General features: G+C 44.4%; 2 non-coding genes across 2 annotated transcripts; one reads left to right on the top strand and one right to left on the bottom strand.

Moving 5' to 3' along the window:
* Nucleotides 1-5,000: 5,000 nt before the first annotated feature.
* TRNAC-GCA (transfer RNA cysteine (anticodon GCA)) lies at nucleotides 5,001-5,072 on the bottom strand. Its single transcript has one exon. It is a non-coding gene; the product is annotated as a tRNA-Cys (tRNA).
* A 3,384-nt stretch (nucleotides 5,073-8,456) lies between these two features.
* TRNAC-GCA (transfer RNA cysteine (anticodon GCA)) lies at nucleotides 8,457-8,528 on the top strand. Its single transcript has one exon. It is a non-coding gene; the product is annotated as a tRNA-Cys (tRNA).
* Nucleotides 8,529-9,336: the final 808 nt, after the last annotated feature.

Below are 9,336 nucleotides of genomic sequence, written 5' to 3'. Positions count from 1 at the left end.
TGGTCTGGACCCGGCGGGCTGGGGGTGGGGGGAGGGCCCCGGCTGAGGACTAGGAGCCTTATTCCCGCTCTGGAGGACCACCCCCCGTTAGAACAGCTCAGGGAAGGTGGGCGTGTGGAGCCAAACCGGCTCTGCGAGACAGAAGCAGGGGTCCAGCGAAGCGGAGAGGCCCGCCGCCAGGGGAGCCCGCTTCCCCCGCTTCCCTCCCCGGTAGGTCCTCTTCCTCTGGAATATTTGGGGAAAGAGAATTTCTCGCGCAGCAGTCCCAATGTTGGTCCCTGCAGCAGCTCTGGCCTGCCATGGGTCTCCGCTGGCCTTGCTGCTGGTCACCTCCCAGAACTCTGGGGTACAGTGTTGACATCCTTGGCTCGGCCTCCAAGGAAAGGCGCGGGGGGAGACCACTCGCAGTCACTGCCCAGCTTCATACCCGGGCCGAGCCCCCTCCTTCAGACCTAAAGAATCGCTGACACCGGACCAGGGTGTGTCTGTGTAGCCGGTTGTAGGAGCATTTGAAGATACCACAAGCGTTTCAGAGCATGGAAAAGGAAAGCTTCAAGCTCAGCACCCGATCTCGGGACCCCTAAAGGCCATAGAGCCTTGTGGTAAAACCCTTGCCTGTGCTGTGACCCACGTTCTTGCTGAGGTAGACTTCCTCCCACTAGCCAGCGTGTACCTGCCCCCACACCAGACTCTGGGTCAGCCGTGGCTAAGATTAATTCACCAACAGCCAATTTGCTGAATGACCAGTTTGCCAAAACTCAATTTGCTGAATGGCCAGTTCTCCCAGTGATTGAGAAACCTTCCTACCCCTCCACGCCCAAAGTTTTATTTGTACCTCCGACCCCATTCCTGCATCCCGCCCCCCCCCCCCCGCCTCTGTATCTGCAGTGCAAGATGATTGTGGAGAACTGTCTTAAATTCCATTTAAAGTGTTTATTTGGCAGTTCTGGACAGGGACAAAGGCAGGAGGGCGGATGGAACAGATTTTTTTTTTAAATGCTCAATAATTCAAATGGGTTTGCAGCAAATCGATATCCAGTGGTTTAATTTTCATCACATTTGGCTTTTGGCTACCTGGCCATTCTGTGAATTGGCTTTTGGTGAATTAGCCAGCTATAGTTTTCCCAAGCAAATCGGCTAGCTTTCTCTTAAAGATAAATGGTGCTGTCCACTCCTCCATGTGAAAATGGCTCAATTTAAAAATATTTTCTAGTTTTCATTATTTCTTTTTCTATCCATGAGGTTATTTAAAAGTACTTTTTAGCTTCAAAACGTATGGGTCCTTTTTTAAAGTTATCTTTTTGTTATTGAGTTTTACCTTGTACAGGAGAATATAGTATACGATGTTGCTTTTTGTTAAGGATTTTCTGAGACTTGCTTTATAATCAAGTATGTAATAAATATTTGAAACTTTTCCATGTTTTCTTTGAAAGAGCATATATATTCTAACGTTGGTTGTAGGGATCTAGTTAGGTCTATTAAATCAAGATTATTGATTGTGTTGTGTCCTCTCCATCTTACCATTTTTTGCCTTTTGATGTATCAGTTACTAAGAAAGATGTATTAAAATCGATTAATGTGCATTTGTCAACTTCTCCCTGTATTTCTGACAATTTTTGCTTTGTATATCTTGACACTGTGTATACAAGTATAGAACTATATTTTTCAGGGAAAGTTCATTTTATTACTATGAAGTAACACTCTTTGCCCTAATAATACTTTTAATCTGTAATTCATTTTATCTGATATTGATATAGTGAAACTAACTTTATTTTGGTTAGTATTCATTTGGTATATCTTTTCCCATCCTTTCACTTTCAAGCCTTCTGAATATTTATGTTTCAGGAGTGTGTTTTATAAGAGCATATAGCAGAGTTTGTTGTTGAATCCAGTATGACAATCTCTATCTCAATTGGCAAATAGTCCATTTGCATTTATTGTGATTAGTAACATATTTTTATTCATTTCTCCCATCTTTTTTGTGCTTTCTATTTATTTTGATTTTTTTCTATGCCTTTCTTTCCATTCTTCTATTGAATTGGTCACTTTTTCTTTATTCACCTTTGAGGAATTCACCTTGATTCACCTGTTGCTACTAATTTGAAAATTAATTAGTCTTCCTTTTCTATACTTTTAGGGGTTACTCTTTAAATTTTTACACACACATCTGATTTGATATGGTCTAACAATAATTAGTATTTCTACCCTTCTGCCACACAAAAGAAGAACTTTAATGTATTAGTTCAATCACATCATTGCCCTTGTCTTCTGTGTAATTGTTCTCTTTGGTTAAATCTTATTTTTAAGCCCTCCCCAACTCATTTTTTTGTCTTGTATAATCAGTACTGTTTGGATTTACAAGTATGCTCACTAGTATTTTTGTTCACCATTTTTTCTCTTGTCTTTCTCCTTCCTTCTGGGTTCAGTGTTCTTCTTTCAGAATTACAAGTTTTAAAAGTTCTTTCAGCAAGGATATCTTAGAAGTAAATGCTTTCAGTTATATTTCTGTCACTTCTGAATGATAGTTGAACTGAGTAGAGAATTCTAACTTATGTTACTGTCTTTCATGCAGAATACTTTTTTTTTTTAGATTTATTTATTTGAGAGAGAGAGAGAGCATGAGAGGGGGGAGGGTCAGAGGGAGAAGCAGACTCCCTGCTCAGCAGGGAGCCTGATGCGGGACTCGATCCTGGGACTCCAGGATCATGACCTGAGCCGAGGGCAGTCGCTTAACCAACTGAGCCACCCAGGTGCCCATCATGCAGAATACTTTTTTCCATTGTCTTCCACCCATCATTGCTTCTGTTGAAAAGTCTGCTGTGATTCTAATTATTATTCCTTTGTACATGATTTGTCTTTTCTGTTTGGCTGCTTTTAAGATCATCCCTTTGTCTGTGGTATTAAGGCTCTGCCATGTGCCTAGATGTGGATTTATCTTTTTTAGAACTCATTCCTAATCTGAGGTCTTTGTACAAGTCTGGAAATTTCTCAGGTATTATATCATTATATTTCATATGTGTAGAATTCATATTTGACATTTATCAGAACTCTATTCTATTCTGTACCTCTCTTAGCCACTCTTTTTTGTTTTGCATTTTTTTTTAGACCTTTGTGCTTCATTCTTGGTAGTTTTTTAAGATTTATATTCTATTTCATTCACAAATCTCTCCTCTTTCTGCCTAATCTGCTATTATACTATTAATTTCAATTATTGTATTTTTCATTTTAGATGAGGTTGCTTCCTCTTTTTGAACGTCATATATTCTCATACATTCAATTTCCTGTGTCTTTAATAATTTTGACCACACTTACTTCATAGTATCTATATGATATTTCTCCTATCTGACATTCTTTATTTTGTCTGATGGTTTTCACTCATGGTTGGCTGATTCCTTGTTAATTTTATTATTTTGAATTGTGAACCCGTTTTAAGCCAGGTTTCATCCATAGGAATTCTGTGTGGCCTGGCTTGCAGATGTGCCCTTCAGTGTTTGTGTCTGCTTTTTCTGGGTACTCCATAATCATTATTAGCCTAGGCACACTTTTTATGTCAACTTTTAGCTTGGGGAATTTCTGAACCATGCAAGTAGTGTAAATTCAAAGTTCTAACAAGTGTGAAGATAGATCTGCGGTTATGAATTTTCAGGGGAGATGCCCCACCCCCCCCACCCAAGAGAAAGACCTCTTGTCTGCTTGTGCTGATGTCTCATTAGCCCACCCTTTTACTAATGGTGTGGCTCTCTGGGAGTCTGACTTTACATGCGGGAGGGGCATTTCAGGTCTAGACCTAATCTCCTGGATCCACATGGCTGTTAAAACCCAACACCTCAACTGTCTCACCATAACCACAGGCATTCTTGGGGTCAGAACTTTAGTTCATCCCCCACCCCACCTCCAAGATAATCCTTTATTGTCATGTGAGATCGGCTGTACCTGGGATTGGATATTTGTTTGATACCATTTGATAAAATGATATTTTATGTTTCAATTCTGGGTGTTTTGAGGTTGAAGGAGTTTTAGATGATCTAGTCTACCATATTTCTGGTAACAGAAATCCTTTTATTTTAAAATAGCCCTCTCAGGCGCCTGGGTGGCTCAGTTGGTTAAGCAACTGCCTTCGGCTCAGGTCAGGATCCTGGAGTCCCTGGATTAAGTCCCGCATCAGGATCCCTGCTCGGCAGGGAGTCTGCTTCTCCCTCTGACCCTCCCCCCTCTCATGTGCTCTCTCTCTCATTCTCTCTGTCTCAAATAAATAAATAAAATCTTTAAAAAAAATAAAAATAAAAAATAAAATAGCCCCCTCTTTTGTCTAGCTGTCCTTAACAGTCACATGACCATTTCTTCATTTGACTGTTTTGCCCACCACAGTTTTTGCTCAGCTCTGTCTTTCCTATGTCTGATATCAAGTGGGAATCAAATATGTCTTGAGTGAATGGATGATTCCATGGATGAACAGATGAATGTCAGTCACTGCTCTGATGTCAGACAACATCGTTAGGATGGAGTAGGGGCCAAAAAGCCCATCCATGCCTCTTTGGGGAAGATGGATTAGGGACAGTGGAGTGCTAGAGCTGGCTCGCGCCGGAGAGTCACTTGTTAGTATATCTGCCCCATTCCATGTTTGGTGATCTTATGTTTGTAGCTTGAAGTTGACCACGGTGAGATTATTTATACCATGGAACTGGGAAACACTAAAAATCAGTAATGCCCTTCCCCCAAGAGCTGGTTGTTAAATATTTAGCAGCATACCACTGATGTGGAGCAATGAAAATGTGTAGAAAAAGTAAGCCTAAGCCTATGTAGAACAAGACCTGTGGTAAGTGAAATATGAAGTCAGAGTTGGAGGAACCTATCACTCTGGGGCTGTGGTGCTCAGTGACAGGGTTTTAAGTTACCCATGACTTTTTTTTTTTTTTTCCGGATTTGGGAAGTCTCAATATCCTAAGGCTCAGTATTAGGGAAAGGAGCTGAATCTTTAGTGAACAAAAGTGAGAGACAGTAGGGGGCACCTGGATTTGAACCAGGGACCTCTTGATCTGCAGTCAAATGCTCCACCCCTGAGCTATACCCCCAGATGTAGGTGTGGACCTAAGTAATACCTTTACCTGTGCAGCCACACCCAACACCCCTATAAATTTTTGTACCAAATATTCATTGGCCGGGCCTCCTGGAAGCTACCAAGCCTACCTCACTACAGTTTTCTCTCTCTGATGCAAAACAAGCAACAGGTTCCCCTCCCTGTCGCTGCCTCCTTGCTTTTTCTGGAAGAGCACTGACACCAACATTTAAAGCTGGAAGGGCCTTCAGAGTCACTAGTCTGTGCCGTTCACAGTGGGCATCTGAATACAGACATTCAAGATTACTAGTCTTCCACCACACAAAGCCCTTTACTAAAGGGATCAGAACCTGAATCCACTCTTCGTGATCCTTGGGTTTAGAACCCTGTTACTGAACCAGCGACTCTCTTATCTTCCTCTTGCCCCTATCTTCCATCGGTCAAAACATGTAAAGGCTACATAATTGGAGCCATCTGAATAGATTTATACAGCCCTCAGACCATCAGGGGACTAGAATGCAGGCTTCATAGAGCATGAATGTGCCACACAGCTCAAAGACCAAAGGGGAAAACTAATGGGGGACACCAGGATTTGATGTGGTGCATGAACTGCATCCCTTGGGCCAGTCTCAGATTTTTGTGCTTAGGAATCATCTCGGGAGCTTGTCAAACATGCAGATACGATCTGGGGTTAGGAACAAGCTCCTTATGGAAAGTCAGGAGACCGACCCACTTTGAGAAACACCTGCCGCAGGTCTATCTCAGCTTCCCTTTGCACCACCTGCAGGAAGACTCGGGTACTGCAACACCTAAAAAAAAAAAAGGAATGGGTTTGGATTCCAGCGCCCGCTGGGATCAGCCAGGATTAGCCAGGATTAAAACCAAAGACCATGGTCAAACTGCTCACCTTCTGAATCCTGCTCTAGATCAGTGGTTCTTAATTTTAGGGTGCCTCGGAATCATCTAGAGGGCTTGTTAAAACAAAGATGGCTGGGCCCCCACGCCAAAGGTTTGTGATGACGAGTTCTCAGGTAATGCTGATATTGCTGGTCTGGGGCCACACTTTGAGAAGCACTGCTCTAGACCTCCACACACCTGTGACCAGGCCCTTGTCATACTTGCAGCCACACCCAAGGCACCTGTCCACCGTTACTTCTGCATGTTCACCAGGCACTGGTGCCTTCACTCCACCAAAGACAGTGTCCTGAGGTCCCTCTCCTCTCCTCCCAGTGCCTGCCTAGGACCGACTGGGGTGCTCATAGTTGTCAGTTAGCCCTCTTCCCATTTTCCCATTTACTAAACTAACACCCAAAAAGGTTTCTACCCCTCCCCAATATGGGGAGACCTTGTTCAAGCAAGTAAAGGCAGACATGCACCTCTTCTCTCTGGAGCAGCCCAGGATGAGTTCAAAAGCCTAGTTTGTCTCAGCAAACTCAGGCTCGGGGGGGGGGGGGGGTTGCAAAATTATTCCTGTCCACAAATGAAGCAGAAGACAAGAAGGTATCTTTGGCCCCACAAAGGAAAGTATCCAGGTTAGAACGTAGAAATATGGCATTCTCCTCCAGAGATGCAGCCAGACTTTCTTGTCTGGAGATTTCCTTCATAGAAATGTACTTCTATTCTTAATTTGCTATGAGTCATTTTTTTAAGCCATGAGTAGTGAGAAAGACAGATAATTAACAAAAATCTATCTTACTATAATACAGGCCGTAATGCAGGCTGTGAGGAAAACAAAAACAGAGCAAGGGGATAAAAGTGATGGGGTACAATTTAGACAGAACCACCAGAGACAGAACTCACCAGGCCTTGCTGATGAACTGATGGTGGGCAGAGCCCTGAGCGAAGAGAAGGAGCACCGGGAGGTTCTGGAGGGGCGCCCTGGGAAGAACAGCAAAGACCAGTGTGGCTGGAGGCAAAAAGGGAAGGAGTTAGGGGAGGAAGCAGCCAGGGCCAGCTCCTGCAGGTCCCATAGGCTGCAGCATGGACTTAGATTTTGTTCTCGGGAGAGGAAAGGTACTGAACGGAGCGGGAAACATGATCTGACCCCCGTCTGAAACGGTCGTCTCAGTGGAAACAGAAGTAGGGGGGAAAAGGCAGGGGGAGACCTGCCAAGAGAGTATGACGACAGGTCAGGTGGGCCTGGACCGCAGGTCGTGACCATGAGAACTGCTGAGATGCACATAGTCAAGTCAACAGGACTTGCTGCCGGCTTCGGATGCCAAAGAAGGAAGTGACCCAGCAGTGGCTGGCAGGGGTTTGGCCCGAGTCGCCAGGAGAATCATACCACTTAGGTGGGCAACACGGGGTGCAGCGGGGAGCTGGCTAGGGGCGAGAAGTAATAATTCTGTTCCTCCCATGTTTGGTTTGAGGGGCCTATTAGATCTTGAATGAGGATGTCCAGTATGAGGCGCTGGCTCCGAAAGGAGGCTGCAGGTCCCAATGGAGGGTCCATCATCCATGGGCTTTTCGTGTCCTTGTTTCTCCCCAGGGTTCATCTCTGTTCTCCGTCAGCTGTGGATTTAGTGAGATTCTGCTCTAATAAATGCTTTCAGATCTTGTTCATCTGAAATGTCCTTCCTTTGCCTTCGTGCTTAAATACTAGTTTACCTGGATCCAGAATGCAGGCTTGGAGGAGGTTATTTTTCTTCATATGTAAAAAATATTAATTTTATAATAGTATAAAATATCAATAAAGACAACTTTATTATTCAGTTATTCATCTCACCAAAGCATCAAAATTTTTTTAATTTCAAAATGCCGTGGTTCAAGATCTACACAACTAAAAGGTCATGTATATCAGTGCTTAATACTTTGGATTATAATTCTCAACTACAACCTATTTTTTTAAATAACACACACAATAAAGGAAGGAATTACATGATTTAGAAAATACGTATTTTAAACAATCCTTAATAATTATGACCATCCTGGGTTTAGTGTGAGCATATTTATGTCAACGAACAGTGCAAACTGTACATTTGAGGCTGTGGCGATTTGAGTTATGGTTGGAATTTTTTACTTTGGGGGAAAATGTGGGGGGGTTCCTACTAAAATATAGATCTGCCTGTTAGATCTGTTTAATTTTACTTTATTTATGTATATATTTTCATTTAAACATACAAATTTTTAAAATAATGTTTTCCTGATTATAATAAAGCAATAAAGACGGTATAGACCCACGGGACAAAATGGATGACCGCTAACTAGTTTCGCATAGAAGAAAAAAAAAAAATCAGTCCAGCTGAAATAGAGTCTGTAGAGAAGTTTGTAGGGGAGGTTGATGGCCAGAGGGATGCAGTTCTGCAGGTTCATTGAGAATGCATGGCAGTTAGCATACTGGAGGATAGCCGGCTATTGCAATATAGTAAAAAGGTGCTAGTTAGGGGCTCGTAGCATGTGTGGGGGTATAGCTCAGGGGTAGAGCATTTGACTGCAGATCAAGAGGTCCCCGGTTCAAATCCGGGTGCCCCCTGTCGGTTTTCTTTCCACCCGGGGCTCAGCTGGCAGATGGTGGGAAAGGCCATCTTCTGCTTCAGGAGATGGAAAAATTGCTCGTCCAGACTTGGAGGTTTTGTCCTGACCCTCTGACGACCTACGTATATGTTTGATCTCTCCTAAGTCCACAGGAGGCCGGGGGCGCACCCAGAAGCAGCAGCTGCGAGACTTCATAGGTTCAGCCGCGCGGGGGGGGGGGCGCTGTGCGCATGTCCCTTGGACCTCAGGCCCAGGGACCCGGATGCAGGAGGCCGGGGAGGGCACCTTTATTGTAAAAATGACGTATATCTCTACCCTTCCTCCTTTCCCCCTCCATCCCGATGCGCCCTAGATCTGACAGGCGCATTTGGGGGAGGACTACGCTGGGTGATTCTAAAGGGCGCTTGGCCTAAACGTATTTGGTTCTCAAAGCGGGTGCCCTCGGCAGGGGCCCGAGAAGCTGCCAGGTGCGGAAGGAGGCCTGGTAGCAAAGCGGTCCGTCCCGGCGCAGCAGAGCCCGCCGGTCTCAGGCAAGCCCACGGAAGACGTCGGCTACTTGCTGGGTTAGAGCTCTGCCTACGGCAGCTGGGGGGAAAGGCGCCTTGCTCCTAGGCGGGTCATTTGAACACACATCCCGCGGTCTCTGATCCGCAATCCAGGGAGCCCCCACCGGCTGTCATTAAAAATATGTATGTTGTAGACTTTATTTCTTAGAGCAGTTTAAGGTCACAGAAAAGCTGAGCAGAAAGTACAGAGAGTTCTCATATACCCCCCCCACACACACACACGGTTTCCCTGTGGTTAAG

Source organism: Eumetopias jubatus, unplaced genomic scaffold, assembly GCF_037043125.1.
Source record: "Eumetopias jubatus isolate StellerSeaLion01/CBP00866 unplaced genomic scaffold, mEumJub1_p1.0 scaffold_14, whole genome shotgun sequence".
NCBI classification, from domain to species: Eukaryota; Metazoa; Chordata; class Mammalia; order Carnivora; family Otariidae; genus Eumetopias; species Eumetopias jubatus.
This window is presented reverse-complemented; position numbering and strand designations above follow the sequence as displayed.